This window comes from Protomyctophum parallelum, assembly GCF_964188405.1.
Source record: "Protomyctophum parallelum genome assembly, chromosome: 1".
NCBI lineage: Eukaryota > Metazoa > Chordata > Actinopteri > Myctophiformes > Myctophidae > Protomyctophum > Protomyctophum parallelum.
The window spans coordinates 3,569,714-3,585,301 of NC_139697.1; positions in this window are offsets into that span (position 1 = coordinate 3,569,714).

Here is a 15,588-nt window from a genome sequence, read left to right on the forward strand (position 1 = left end):
TAAAGTTTAATACTCTTATACTTTGTCACATGAAGCGTGATGCGTTTTTCAACTCGTAGATCTGCAATCTTTGACATTTCTTTTTGCTATTTGTCCTGAAAATTGCCGTTCTAAAAAAATGTTTACTTTTTCCACCACTCTCCGTCGGGCAACAAGCGCGCCCCCAGTGCTGTCCCATGAGAATGTGTCCGTCCACACACTCGTGCGTGCGTCTGTGCGCGTGCACAATCGCACATGTGTGTGCTCGTGCACAATCGCACATGCGTGTGTGTGCGACCGTGCGTCAGTGTCACTGTTCCCTGTGGAAGCAGCTTATCGGCAGTGCACTGGACAGGAAAGGGTGTGTCCCTCAGATTTGGGATGTTTGTGTGTGTGTGATGATGACGGGGGGGGGGGGGGGGGGGTTGTTGTGATTTTCACGCTCAGGACAGAGTGTGTTGCTTTCAAAGAGTCACGATTTATGTGCTGGCTGGTTCTGCTCACTACGGACGTCTGAACCAAGGGACCTTTTTGTCTCTCTGAGACCTGGAACGCGTCTGTGTCACTTTTAGCTTTTAACCACTTACCATTTATTTTAAACTGTAATAGCTGTTGAAATATTATAGCAGATCTACAAGCTCATGGTGTGGCACCAAGTGTCGCGCTATGATCTTGTAGATCTGCTTTTTTTCTTTTGGAAAAGCGTGAAAATGTGTTGCAATTAAATCCAGCTGTCAGCTACTAGGTCAGGAGGTGCACAGCCAAAAAGGTTTGGGGACCGGACCTGTGCGCGTGTGTGTGTGTGTGTGTTCGTGCGCGCGTTAGCACTGTAGACTCATGCCATCGTAGCGCGCCACCGAGTGGCACGCTACGATGGCAATCGAAGTACGACTGACACATAGAAACATAGCTTTTTCAGAAAACTGTCAGGATGTAGAAGACATTTTTAGAATCTGATCTCAGGTCAGAATGGGTTTTAATTTAAAGCACAGCTTAAGACCTATACTTCTACACTCTTACTTTTAGTTGATCTTTTTTATAAATTCTTCTGTTGTTATTCATGTCCTCACTGTATTGCATTACTGCTATAATTTTTTTAATTTTTCATGCCTTGCGTTTCTTTCCTTTCCTTTCCTTTTTCCCCCTTTCATCGTTGCTCTGTGAAGCACTTTGAGCTGCATTTCATGTCGGGGAAAAGTTGTTGTTATTGTTATTATTAAGTGTCGTGGCAACCAGTGTTGTTTTTGGCAGCAAATTTCTATTTTAGTTTTAGTCATATAGTCTCCTGAATAGTTTTCACTTAGTTTTAGTCACATTTTAGTCCCCTGGAATGTATTAGTGTTAGTCTAGTTTTAGTCGACTAAATGTCATAAGATTTTAGTCGACTAAATCTACAGGTGATTTAGTCGACTAAAATGTATTTTTGCGGGCCTTGTGGCCGTCATAATGACTTATTTTACACTTGCTGAAAATAGCCGATCTACAAGCTCACAACGCGTCGCAGCGCGACGCGTTGTGAGCTTGTGGATCGGCTATTTTCAGCACGCAACCAAGTGTAAAATGACGTATACTGGATCTCTTGTCCACTAGTCCCTTCCTATCATTTTAGTCTAGTTTTTATTTGTTGACGAAATTGTCAGTATATTTAGTCTTAGTTTTAGTCACCACAGCATAGTTTTTTTTTTTTTTTTTTTTCCTTTAAATTGTATTAGTTTTAGTCGACGAACATTTTTCGTCTTAGTTTTAGTCGACGAAAACAACACTGGTGGCAGGTTGTTCCAGAGGCTTGCGATATAATCCAACTGTGAATCGCCTCGTAGAGACGGTTAGATATTCTTGTAGGATAGTCGTGTAACTGATCAACAACAACGGATGACGGAAGCTGTTATGACGGTTAAAATAAGGATTTCTTTTGATTGATTGAAATATTTATCAAGTTTGCAGAATTACAGTACATTTCAAGCACAAACTCAATACAAAGACTGTTAACTGTGAGTGGACGACCCAATTAAGCATTACACTTGTTTACAAGAGGGTCCACCTTGTTCAATTCATCAAAACATTTAGAGACGTACAAATAGACACTTCTATATAGTTAAAGAACAGAACAGGATTTCATCATAAGGGAAGCAAAAAGGGAAAAGAAACATATACAGTGAGGGGGTGGGGGGGGCGGTGGGGGAGATTCAGATTTTACGGGGGCCAGTTTTGAATTGCAGCCGTCCGTATAGGTGCCCTTTGAGAGTGGTTTTGAAGCAGTCAAGGGATTCAACATGTCTTAATGACTGTTGGTAGGGCGTTCCACATTTTGGTGGCATAGGAGCGAAAATAATTTAGTCCCTTGTTTGTGCCGAATCTGGGTTGTACATGGTTTGTTGTTGCACTCCCTCTGGTGTTGTGGGTGTGGACTTCGTTTACATTAGGGAAGTATTTAGACAGGTACATGATGGGTATTATGGTGGTGTAAGATAAGGATGCAATAAGAGGAAACCTGTTTGCTTCACGAGTCGTTGAGACATCACGATGTTGACATTTTGTTCAACTATTGTGCCACTTTGGTGACAGAGCAACACCGGTCAGTTAGACCAGCCGTTTCAACCCTATTTTTCATATCAAGGCCCATTTTTGTCTCCACCAGGCCGAAGGCATGGGGGGAGAGTATGTTTTGCACTCCGTCCGTCCGTGTGTGTGTCCGTGAGCAGCTAATCTCGGCCACCGTTAACCCGGTCGATGCCAAATTTTGCACACACACTCCCTGGAGGCCAACGATGAACCTCTGCCCCAAACTTTCCAGAACGGCCTGTTATAGCGCCACCAGGAGGCCGCTTTGTGCAAAACAAGTTTTTGCACAGTACACCTACAGATTTTGACCAAACATCGCACAAATTGGTACACAGTCTCTCTAGAGCCATTCAACGAAACCGGTCTTTCAGATTTCTCAGACTCCATCCTGATTGGTTAAGATTGGCTTCCAAAGTTCACAGGAGTGCTCAGTTTCAAACAAAATGCTGCAAATCATGAACACATCGCGTGATTTCCGTGAAATTGTGCACGCACATTCCCACTAGGCCGAGGACGAAATGCCACATGAACAATTTCAACTCAGCCTCAAGGTGGCGCTATAACTGGCCGAAAAGTGTTTTTACCTCTTAACTGCACGGATCTGTGGATAATTTACTTTTGTTGCCCTTTTATCCAACCACCAGATGAAGGCAAGCTGCAATGTCCTACATTCCTATCCTGGTGGAGACCTGTGCCCAGAAGGGCACTTTTTCTAGTATACTCTGCATTTGAGCCACGCGGACCAACCATTTGATGACATTTTTGCCGTTTTCAGACCCCAAAACGAACGGATATTTGGTTATCGTTGGGTAGGACTTTGTCCACAATTACATGCGGTATCAGTGATGTAAATAGGTTTTCAGTGTAATGAGTCCCAGGATGCAGGGATGGTCTTTTAGAAATGAGTCCCAGGATGCAGGGATGGTCTTTTAGAAATGAGTCCCAGGATGCAGGGATGGTCTTTTAGAAATGAGTCCCAGGATGCAGGGATGGTCTTTTAGAAATGAGTCCCAGGATGCAGGGATGGTCTTTTAGAGATGAGTCCCAGGATGCAGGGATGGTCTTTTAGAGATGAGTCCCAGGATGCAGGGATGGTCTTTTAGAAATGAGTCCCAGGATGCAGGGATGGTATTTTAGAGATGAGTCCCAGGATGCAGGGATGGTCTTTTAGAAATGAGTCCCAGGATGCAGGGATGGTCTTTTAGAGATGAGTCCCAGGATGCAGGGATGGTCTTTTAGAAATGAGTCCCAGGATGCAGGGATGGTCTTTTAGAAATGAGTCCCAGGATGCAGGGATGGTCTTTTAGAAATGGGTCCCAGGATGCAGGGATGGTCTTTTAGAAATGAGTCCCAGGATGCAGGGATGGTCTTTTAGAGATGAGTCCCAGGATGCAGGGATGGTCTTTTAGAAATGAGTCCCAGGATGCAGGGATGGTCTTTTAGAGATGAGTCCCAGGATGCAGGGATGGTCTTTTAGAGATGAGTCCCAGGATGCAGGGATGGTCTTTTAGAAATGAGTCCCAGGATGCAGGGATGGTCTTTTAGAAATGAGTCCCAGGGACATTTTACGAGTCCCACTTCAACCACGTTAGGAGTCATATATATATTTTTTTTTTTTTACAAATTGCAGCATTTAACTCCCATTTAATTTTATATGGTTATAATGTGGTTATATATTCACATAGAAAACAGCAGAAGAAATGATTATTATAACTAAAGCTATAGCAAAATAAACTAGAATAAATCCCGTGGATGCAGAGGTCGTTGTTTTAATGCGTCCCTTTAACTATAAACTGCGTTTTGGGATGCAAAATGCACCCTATTTTAATCTCTGCTGTATTGATGTTGGTACCATTAGGATAGATAACAGGCTGTATTGATGTTGGTACCATTAGGAGAGATAACAGGCTGTATTGATGTTGGTACCATTAGGAGAGATAACAGGCTGTATTGATGTTGGTACCATTAGGAGAGATAACAGGCTGTATTGATGTTGGTACCATTAGGAGAGATAACAGGCTGTATTGATGTTGGTACCATTAGGAGAGATAACAGGCCGTATTGATGTTGGTACCATTAGGAGAGATAACAGGCCGTATTGATGTTGGTACCATTAGGAGAGATAACAGGCTGTATTGATGTTGGTACCATTAAGAGAGATAACAGTCTGTATTGATGTTGGTACCATTAGGAGAGATAACAGGCTGTATTGATGTTGGTACCATTAGGAGAGATAACAGGCTGTATTGATGTTGGTACCATTAGGAGAGATAACAGGCTGTATTGATGTTGGTACCATTAGGCGAGATAACAGGCTGTATTGATGTTGGTACCATTAGGAGAGATAACAGGCTGTATTGATGTTGGTACCATTAGGAGAGATAACAGGCTGTATTTATGTTGGTACCATTAGGAGATATAACAGGCTGTATTGATGTTGGTACCATTAGGAGAGATAACAGGCTGTATTGATGTTGGTACCATTAGGAGAGATAACAGGCTGTATTGATGTTGGTACCATTAGGAGAGATAACAGGCTGTATTGATGTTGGTACCATTAGGAGAGATAACAGGCTGTATTGATGTTGGTACCATTAGGAGAGATAACAGGCTGTATTGATGTTGGTACCATTAGGAGAGATAACGGGCCGTATTGATGTTGGTACCATTAGGAGAGATAACAGGCCGTATTGATGTTGGTACCATTAGGAGAGATAACAGGCCGTATTGATGTTGGTACCATTAGGAGAGATAACAGGCTGTATTGATGTTGGTACCATTAGGAGAGATAACAGGCTGTATTGATGTTGGTACCATTAGGAGAGATAACAGGCTGTATTGATGTTGGTACCATTAGGAGAGATAACAGGCTGTATTGATGTTGGTACCATTAGGAGAGATAACAGGCCGTATTGATGTTGGTACCATTAGGAGAGATAACAGGCTGTATTGATGTTGGTACCATTAGGAGAGATAACAGGCTGTATTGATGTTGGTACCATTAGGAGAGATAACAGGCCGTATTGATGTTGGTACCATTAGGAGAGATAACAGGCCGTATTGATGTTGGTACCATTAGGAGAGATAACAGGCTGTATTGATGTTGGTACCATTAGGAGAGATAACAGGCTGTATTGATGTTGGTACCATTAGGAGAGATAACAGGCTGTATTGATGTTGGTACCATTAGGAGAGATAACAGGCTGTATTGATGTTGGTACCATTAGGAGAGATAACAGGCTGTATTGATGTTGGTACCATTAGGAGAGATAACAGGCTGTATTGATGTTGGTACCATTAGGAGAGATAACAGGCTGTATTGATGTTGGTACCATTAGGAGAGATAACAGGCTGTATTTATGTTGGTACCATTAGGAGAGATAACAGGCTGTATTGATGTTGGTACCATTAGGAGAGATAACAGGCTGTATTGATGTTGGTACCATTAGGAGAGATAACAGGCTGTATTGATGTTGGTACCATTAGGAGAGATAACAGGCTGTATTGATGTTGGTACCATTAGGAGAGATAACAGGCTGTATTGATGTTGGTACCATTAGGAGAGATAACAGGCTGTATTGATGTTGGTACCATTAGGAGAGATAACAGGCTGTATTGATGTTGGTACCATTAGGAGAGATAACAGGCCGTATTGATGTTGGTACCATTAGGAGAGATAACAGGCCGTATTGATGTTGGTACCATTAGGAGAGATAACAGGCCGTATTGATGTTGGTACCATTAGGAGAGATAACAGGCCGTATTGATGTTGGTACCATTAGGAGAGATAACAGGCTGTATTGATGTTGGTACAATTAGGAGAGATAACAGGCTGTATTGATGTTGGTACCATTAGGAGAGATAACAGGCTGTATTGATGTTGGTACCATTAGGAGAGATAACAGGCTGTATTGATGTTGGTACCATTAGGAGAGATAACAGGCCGTATTGATGTTGGTACCATTAGGAGAGATAACAGGCTGTATTGATGTTGGTACCATTAGGAGAGATAACAGGCTGTATTGATGTTGGTACCATTAGGAGAGATAACAGGCTGTATTGATGTTGGTACCATTAGGAGAGATAACAGGCTGTATTGATGTTGGTACCATTAGGAGAGATAACAGGCTGTATTGATGTTGGTACCATTAGGAGAGATAACAGGCTGTATTGATGTTGGTACCATTAGGAGAGATAACAGGCTGTATTGATGTTGGTACCATTAGGAGAGATAACAGGCTGTATTGATGTTGGTACCATTAGGAGAGATAACAGGCTGTATTATATTGATGTTGGTACCATTAGGAGAGATAACAGGCTGTATTGATGTTGGTACCATTAGGAGAGATAACAGGCTGTATTATATTGATGTTGGTACCATTAGGAGAGATAACAGGCTGTATTGATGTTGGTACCATTAGGAGAGATAACAGGCTGTATTGATGTTGGTACCATTAGGAGAGATAACAGGCTGTATTGATGTTGGTACCATTAGGAGAGATAACAGGCTGTATTGATGTTGGTTGGTACCATTAGGAGAGATAACAGGCTGTATTATATTGATGGTTGGTACCATCAGGAGAGATAACAGGCTGTATTGATGTTGGTACCATTAGGAGAGATAACAGGCTGTATTATATTGATGTTGGTACCATTAGGAGAGATAACAGGCTGTATTGTATTGATGTTGGTACCATTAGGAGAGATAACAGGCTGTATTATATTGATGTTGGTACCATTAGGAGAGATAACAGGCTGTATTGTATTGATGTTGGTACCATTAGGAGAGATAACAGGCTGTATTGTATTGATGTTGGTACCATTAGGAGAGATAACAGGCTGTATTGTATTGATGTTGGTACCATTAGGAGAGATAACAGGCTGTATTGTATTGATGTTGGTACCATTAGGAGAGATAACAGGCTGTATTGTATTGATGTTGGTACCATTAGGAGAGATAACAGGCTGTATTGATGTTGGTACCATTAGGAGAGATAACAGGCTGTATTGATGTTGGTACCATTAGGAGAGATAACAGGCTGTATTGATGTTGGTACCATTAGGAGAGATAACAGGCTGTATTGATGTTGGTACCATTAGGAGAGATAACAGGCTGTATTGTATTGATGTTGGTACCATTAGGAGAGATAACAGGCTGTATTGATGTTGGTACCATTAGGAGAGATAACAGGCTGTATTGATGTTGGTACCATTAGGAGAGATAACAGGCTGTATTGATGTTGTTACCATTAGGAGAGATAACAGGCTGTATTGATGTTGGTACCATTAGGAGAGATAACAGGCTGTATTGATGTTGGTACCATCAGGAGAGATAACAGGCTGTATTGATGTTGGTACCATCAGGAGAGATAACAGGCTGTATTGATGTTGGTACCATCAGGAGAGATAACAGGCTGTATTTATGTTGGTACCATTAGGAGAGATAACAGGCTGTATTGATGTTGGTACCATTAGGAGAGATAACAGGCTGTATTGATGTTGGTACCATTAGGAGAGATAACAGGCTGTATTGATGTTGGTACCATTAGGAGAGATAACAGGCTGTATTGATGTTGGTACCATTTAGGAGAGATAACAGGCTGTATTGATGTTGGTACCATTTAGGAGAGATAACAGGCTGTATTGATGTTGGTACCATTTAGGAGAGATAACAGGCTGTATTGATGTTGGTACCATTAGGAGAGATAACAGGCTGTATTGATGTTGGTACCATTTAGGAGAGATAACAGGCTGTATTGATGTTGGTACCATTAGGAGAGATAACAGGCTGTATTGATGTTGGTACCATCAGGAGAGATAACAGGCTGTATTGATGTTGGTACCATCAGGAGAGATAACAGGCTGTATTGATGTTGGTACCATCAGGAGAGATAACAGGCTGTATTTATGTTGGTACCATTAGGAGAGATAACAGGCTGTATTGATGTTGGTACCATCAGGAGAGATAACAGGCTGTATTGATGTTGGTAGCATTAGGAGAGATAACAGGCTGTATTGATGTTGGTACCATCAGGAGAGATAACAGGCTGTATTGATGTTGGTAGCATTAGGAGAGATAACAGGCAAAACGGTGATAGCAATTCTTCTACATCCTCTAATTGTGTAGACTTCATGTAAATTAAACGTAACAATAATTTCACTCTTGAGAGCGTAAGAAAAAAAAAACCACTGGATGAAAACCACGAGAAGAAATGAAGGACGTGTAATCAAAGTAATGAAAGTTTGTCTAACTATTTGTAAGTTTAGAACTGTCACTCACAGCAAATTAATTGCCTTACATGTCCTTACATAGCTTACTTATACAGTATGTATATATATATATATATATACATATATCGTTACTGTCGGGCAGAGACCTTGTATCTCCAATTCTCTAATCGTTTTTTCCCCCCTCCTTTTTATTGCTAAATGTGTCGCACAAACGCACAGTGAAAGATAGTACAGTATAGGTCTACACAATCACACAACGCGTCGCAACGTGACATGTTGTGAGCTCGTACATTAATCTTCACAATTTTACAATATAGTATGAAGGTGAAAACAACACTGTAAACACTAACACTGTAATAATAACGTGTTTTCCCTTCTTACGAAAGTGACAGATGTACTGTAGATTGCACATACTGTCTGTGTGTGTGTGTGTGTGTCTGTGTGTGTGCGTGTGTGTGTGTGTGTGTGTGTGTGTGTGTGTGTGTGTGTGTGTGTGCGTGCGTGTCTCTCAGGCTTGCTTAATTGCTTTGAAGCGGCGCGGGGACACTGCTCCGCTGTGTAGGAGTATATATATATATATATACGCTTTCCTTAATTACTCCTTACTTAGTCTCTGAGACGCGCAGCTGGCTTCTCTGGGAAACGTGCACGCACATGAGCGCACACGCACGCACGCACAGTCGCACACACACACACACACACACACACACACACACACACACACACACACACACACACACACACACACACAGTGTGAATGTTTCGAGGGGGGCTCACACTTAAAGGACTACTTCACTACTTTTCAACCATATATTCATTATAATTGGTCCTCACTATACTAAATGATTGTGATAAAATGCCACAATCTTTTTCCCTACTCGGTCTGTGTCTCATAGTAGGAGGGCTGTGGGCAGTTCAGAAACCAGTGACATCATCAATGGGGAATACAAGCCAATATAAAACGGCAGGGCTTTTCTATTCCTTGAAAAGCTGCACTGCGTTAATGGAGGGGCACGGTGGCACAGTTGGTAGTGCTGTCGCCTCACGGCTAGAAGGTCCTGGGTTCGATTCCCGCTGGGGACGCTGTGGGTGCTGGCGGTGTGTTTCCTCCTCCGCGTCATCAGTGCCCATACCCGAGGCGGGGTTGGCGATAGGGCCTTTCTGTGTGGAGTTTGCATGTTCTCCCCGTGTCCCCTAGGGTAGGTACCCTCACATGTTCTCCCCGTGTCCCCTAGGGTAGATACCCTCACAAAAACATGCAGTAATCCTGGTCACTAAACTGCCTCCCCCTGGCCAGCCGGGGCGCCTGATGGAGGGGAAAGGAACTGGTCTCTAAACTGCCTCCCCCTGGCCAGCCGGGGCGCCTGATGGAGGGGAAAGGAACTGGTTGGAATAACGTGTTCCTTCCACGCGCTACGTCCAACCAGGGAAACTCCCCCCTGTCAGGTGTAAAGGAGCAACTTGGACACTCAGGCATGAAGGAAGCATGAGTTCAAGTCCGTTGCTCTCCCCTTGTCCCCCATATATGGGGACTAGGTTGGTCTCCCCTTGTCCCCCATATATGGGGACTAGGTTGCTCTCCCCTTGTTATTGAGTGGTGCAACCACTCCAAGGAACAGCAATGTCCGTGTGTGTTCACCTATGTGACGTTAACCCACCCACCCATGCACCGATCTATGTGACTGTGAGCACCAGCATGACAATCAGTACCAGCAGGGGCGCTGTTGTGTCAGCAACAGAGAGAGAGAGATGTGGATGCTAATGAGAGAGAGAGAGAGAGAGAGAGAGGGGGGGGGGGAGGGGAGTTGCACCACTCAGTTCACACAGGTGTGATTTATTTTATTTCATACAGCTTACTGCGTTGATAAATCTGATGAAGCCGTGTCCTGGTCTCGTCTTCGATGCAAGAACGAATGTTTACCTTGAATTGCAGTCAGTAGACAGACAGTGACACCAGTTTGAATATAGCCTAGGAATTAAATGGTGTGCCTGGCACACTTAAAGGGACACTTCACCCTTTTTGCAAAAAAATATATGTTAATGACGTTTAGAAGCTTTAGAACACTTTCCCGGGGGTCTTTATGTGTGTAATATGTGGTTTTAGATATTTTAGATTGTAGCAGTGAGCCCAGTGTCTCTGATGTCATGGACAATGGGCTCACTTCCTTCCTGGACTACATGTTGTCTCAGTAAGACAGCTCTCCCCATATCCACAAGGAGGAGCAGTGCACCAAAGAATTATGGGAATTGTAGTCCAGGAAGGTAGTGAGACCAGTGTCCACGACATCAGAGACAACAGGCTCACTGCTACAATCTAAAATATCTAAAACCACATATTACACACATAAAGACCCCCAGGAAAGTGTTCTAAAGCTTCTAAACGTCATTAACATATATTTTTTTGCAAAAAGGGTGAAGTGTCCCTTTAAATTAGTGTTCATTGGCAGGTTAATGTGTGAATTACCTCGAAACTATAATGGCTCACAGGCTCAGAGACAATAGCAACACATTCCTTCACATCAAGGGTGCAAGGAGGTCTGGTTGAGGGGTGCCCCCCCCCCCCCCCCCCTGTGGTGCCGGGCCCGTTTCAAAGCCCCAGTGGCTTTGAAACAGGAAAGTACAGTACTTACAGTACAGTATGCACTGATCTCACAGTGTCTCTCCCCAGCGGTCATCTACCTCGGAAAAAAGTGACGACACTTAACGTATTCTGAACCTGAGATCAGATTCATACGAAGGTTTCCACTGGACACACACTGGTCTGATTATTAATCTCTCAAATACCGCCATATATCGTTGCTGTTGTCCAGAAACCCTCTCGTCCACGTATAACGTTTGTGTACATTTACTCCGTACTGTATATACATCAGTGTGGCGCAAAAGTAGCAGATTTGCGAGCTTTGTGTGGGATCTGCGTGTGCGTCCCATAAGGGTCACCTCAGTAAAACTAGGGATGCACCGATCCGATACTCGTATCGGAGATCGGCGCCGATCCAGGCTAAAATTCTAGATCGGGTATCGGTGGCAAATGGGCCGATCCATTATCCGATCCGATAATTATGTGTAATTACAGTATGAAAACAACTCTACCTCCTCTGACACAGCAGTGTAGTATTGACAGTATAACATGTATATAACAGGAATGCACACATTAACCTGGTCTAATTGTTGCACAGTTATTTAATAAATAATTCAGTGCATTTATATCTGTGTTTGTTACATTTTGTTTTACAAAGTTGGGAAAGTAATGTTTAAGTCAAGCCTTGATGTTGCCTTACACAAAATAATGATTCCAGACTCCACACAGTGAGGCATACAGCTTAATAGGTTATTACGTTTCTTTGTGGGGGGTATCGGATCGGTACTCTGTATCGGCAGTATGAATTGAACAATGTGGACCCTGTTGTAAACAAGTGTAATGCTTAATTGGGTCGTCCACTCACAGTTGACAGTCTTTGTATTGAGTTTGTGCTTAAAATGTACTGTAAATTCTACAAACTGTTAATACATATTTCAATCAATCAATCAATCCCCATGTACATGCATCCCTAAGTAAAACCAGAGTGTAGAGTAGGAGGAGGAGAGTGGCGACACGCTTTGATCTCGCCGCAAAGCGGGTGCCTAATATTGGGCTATAGTTCCAAACATTAATGCTCCTATGGCTGGAACTATCCCATTGAGACAAAGCGGTGCCTATGGGCTATAGTTCCAAACATTAATGCTCCTATGGCTGGAACTATCCCATTGAGACAAAGCGGGTGCCTAATATTGGGCTATAGTTCCAAACATTAATGCTCCTATGGCTGGAACTATCCCATTGAGACAAAGCGGGTGCCTAATATTGGGCTATAGTTCCACACATCAATGCTCCTATGGCTGGAACTATCCCATTGAGACAAAGCGGGTGCCTAATATTGGGCTATAGTTCCAAACATCAATGCTCCTATGGGGCTGGAACTATCCCATTGAGACAAAGCGGGTGCCTAATATTGGGCTATAGTTCCAAACATTAATGCTCCTATGGGGCTGGAACTATCCCATTGAGACAAAGCGGGTGCCTAATATTGGGCTTTAGTTCCAAACATCAATGCTCCTATGGCTGGAACTATCCCATTGAGACAAAGCGGGTGCCTAATATTGGGCTATAGTTCCAAACATTAATGCTCCTATGGCTGGAACTATCCCATTGAGACAAAGCGGGTACCTAATATTGGGCTATAGTTCCAAACATTAATGCTCCTATGGCTGGAACTATCCCATTGAGACAAAGTGGGTGCCTATGGGCTATAGTTCCAAACATTAATGCTCCTATGGCTGGAACTATCCCATTGAGACAAAGCGGGTGCCTAATATTGGGCTATAGTTCCAAACATTAATGCTTCCTATGGCTGGAACTATCCCATTGAGACAAAGTGGGTGCCTATGGGCTATAGTTCCAAACATTAATGCTCCTATGGCTGGAACTATCCCATTGAGACAAAGCGGGTGCCTAATATTGGGCTATAGTTCCAAACATTAATGCTTCCTATGGCTGGAACTATCCCATTGAGACAAAGCGGGTGCCTAATATTGGGCTATAGTTCCAAACATTAATGCTCCTATGGCTGGAACTATCCCATTGAGATAGAATGAGCACTTCCCGCATTCCATTGTTGTACAATGGGAGTCAATGCTAGTAGTGTCGCCACTCTCTCTCTTACTATAAAACTATGCCTAAACGTACGGGGGGGGGGGGGGGGGGAGAGAGAGAGAGAGGGAGAGAGAGAGAGAGAGAGGGAGGGAGGGAGGGGGGGAGGGGGAGAGAGAAAGTACTTGGTCAACAGGAACATTATGGAGAAGTGTGTGTGTGTGTGTGTGTGTGTGTGTGTGTGTGTGTGTGTGTGTGTGTGTGTGTGTGTGTGTGTGTGTGTGTGTGTGTGTGTGTGTGTGTGTGTGTGTGTGTGTGTGTGTGTGTGTGTGTGTGTGTGTGTGTGTGTGTGTGTGTGTGTGTGTATGGGGTCATCATTGGTCCTTTCCAGGAGGGTTGAGAAACACCTCTGTTTTACTGTCTTGTCACTTCTCCTTTCTAAATGTTAAACAGTCCTGTGCGTGTGTGCGTGCGTGTGCGTTGTGTCAGAAGACTGACACAACACTTAGCTGCACAACAGGGTTTTGCGTGCCGTAAATAGAAGATCTACAAGCTCGCTATATACGCGTCGGAGATCGGTTCCTTGTTCTCTTGAGCCAAGCATATCAGAGCAGTCAGCGGCTCCGCCTCCAGGCTCTCTGGTAGGCCTATAAGAAGACCTGGCTGGTCCGTGTCATTTCTCCACAACTCCTCCAGGATAGAAGACCTGGTCTGTGTCATTTCTCCACAACTCCTCCAGGATAGAAGACCTGGTCCGTGTCATTTCTCCACAACTCCTCCAGGATAGAAGACCTGGTCTGTGTCATTATAATCCTCAACTCCTCCAGGATAGAAGACCTGGTCCGTGTCATTTCTCCTCAACTCCTCCAGGATAGAAGACCTGGTCTGTGTCATTTCTCCACAACTCCTCCAGGATATCATACATCTGACCGTGGACTATCTCCAGACTTTCAGCTGAAGATGAACTCTCTCGACGCCACCAGGGACATTTCTGCTGACCAGGAGGAACCCAAACACCTTGGTATGTTGTTTTTCTTTTTTATTAGCTTTTTTTCATACATGAATTTCAGACATGCATGATTGACCACATGTGACAGAATCCAGCAAAAAGGCCCTCATCTCGCCAGAGTAATTTTTCAGATTATTACAGATTATTAAAAAACAGAATGTAAGCTTTCATATGATGTATCATTCAATGAAATTGGACAATAACTGAAGGAGATATAACCATTTAAAAATGATTGGGGCCTTTCACCCAAAGCTGAGAAAAGTCCCTTTCAATAATCGCAACATTTTAACACCTTAGAGCTGGACAGAAGTGGGTGTGACAATGGGAGGCACAATAGGTACTTAACTCCACCCACAATAATAATAATAATAATAATAAAACTTTATTTGTATAGCACCTTTCATGACATAAAATGCAGCTCAAAGTGCTTTACAGAACAATGGAGAATAAAAGAAAAGCAAGGCAACGACATTAAAAAACAAGCAGTAATGCAGTACAGTGAGGACATGAATAACAAAAAATAAAAGATCAATTAAAAGCAATGTTGTAGAAGTGGGTCTTGAGCTGAGCTTTAAAAATGTCTACAGAGGCTGCCTGACGAAGGTACAGAGGGAGCTTGTTCCATGCCGACGGCCCGTAGAAGCAAAAAGCTGCTTCCCCGTATTTTTTAGTTTAAAAATACGTAAATATTTTTTTTAGTTTAGGCAAAGCGAGCAGGCCAGCAGTGGAAGACCTTAGGGGGCGGTTTGGGACAATGTCGAGAACGTTTTAGCTGTCAACAGTAGAAACACTGACATGTTTAAGCCATTCTGACCTGAGATCAGATTCATACGAGGTTTCCACTGGACACACACTGGTCTGATTAACCCATTCTGACCTGAGATCAGATTCTAAAAATGTCAGTCGTTCTTCGATTTTTCAAAAAATAGCAGACCTACAAGCTCGTAGCGCGCCACTCGGTGGCGCGCTATGAGCTTGTAGATCTGCTATTTTTCAATAGCTAAAGCATAACATGATGCTAACACCAAAATGGGTCCCCGTTCAGAATGGTTTAAGCCAGTAGAACAAACAATGCAATTTGTAAGGTTCCCCAATAAACCCTTTTGAAAGTACAACAATAAAATTTAACAGAGAAAACCAAAACGAGAATAATTCCCAATGCAGTTTTCCTCAGACATTT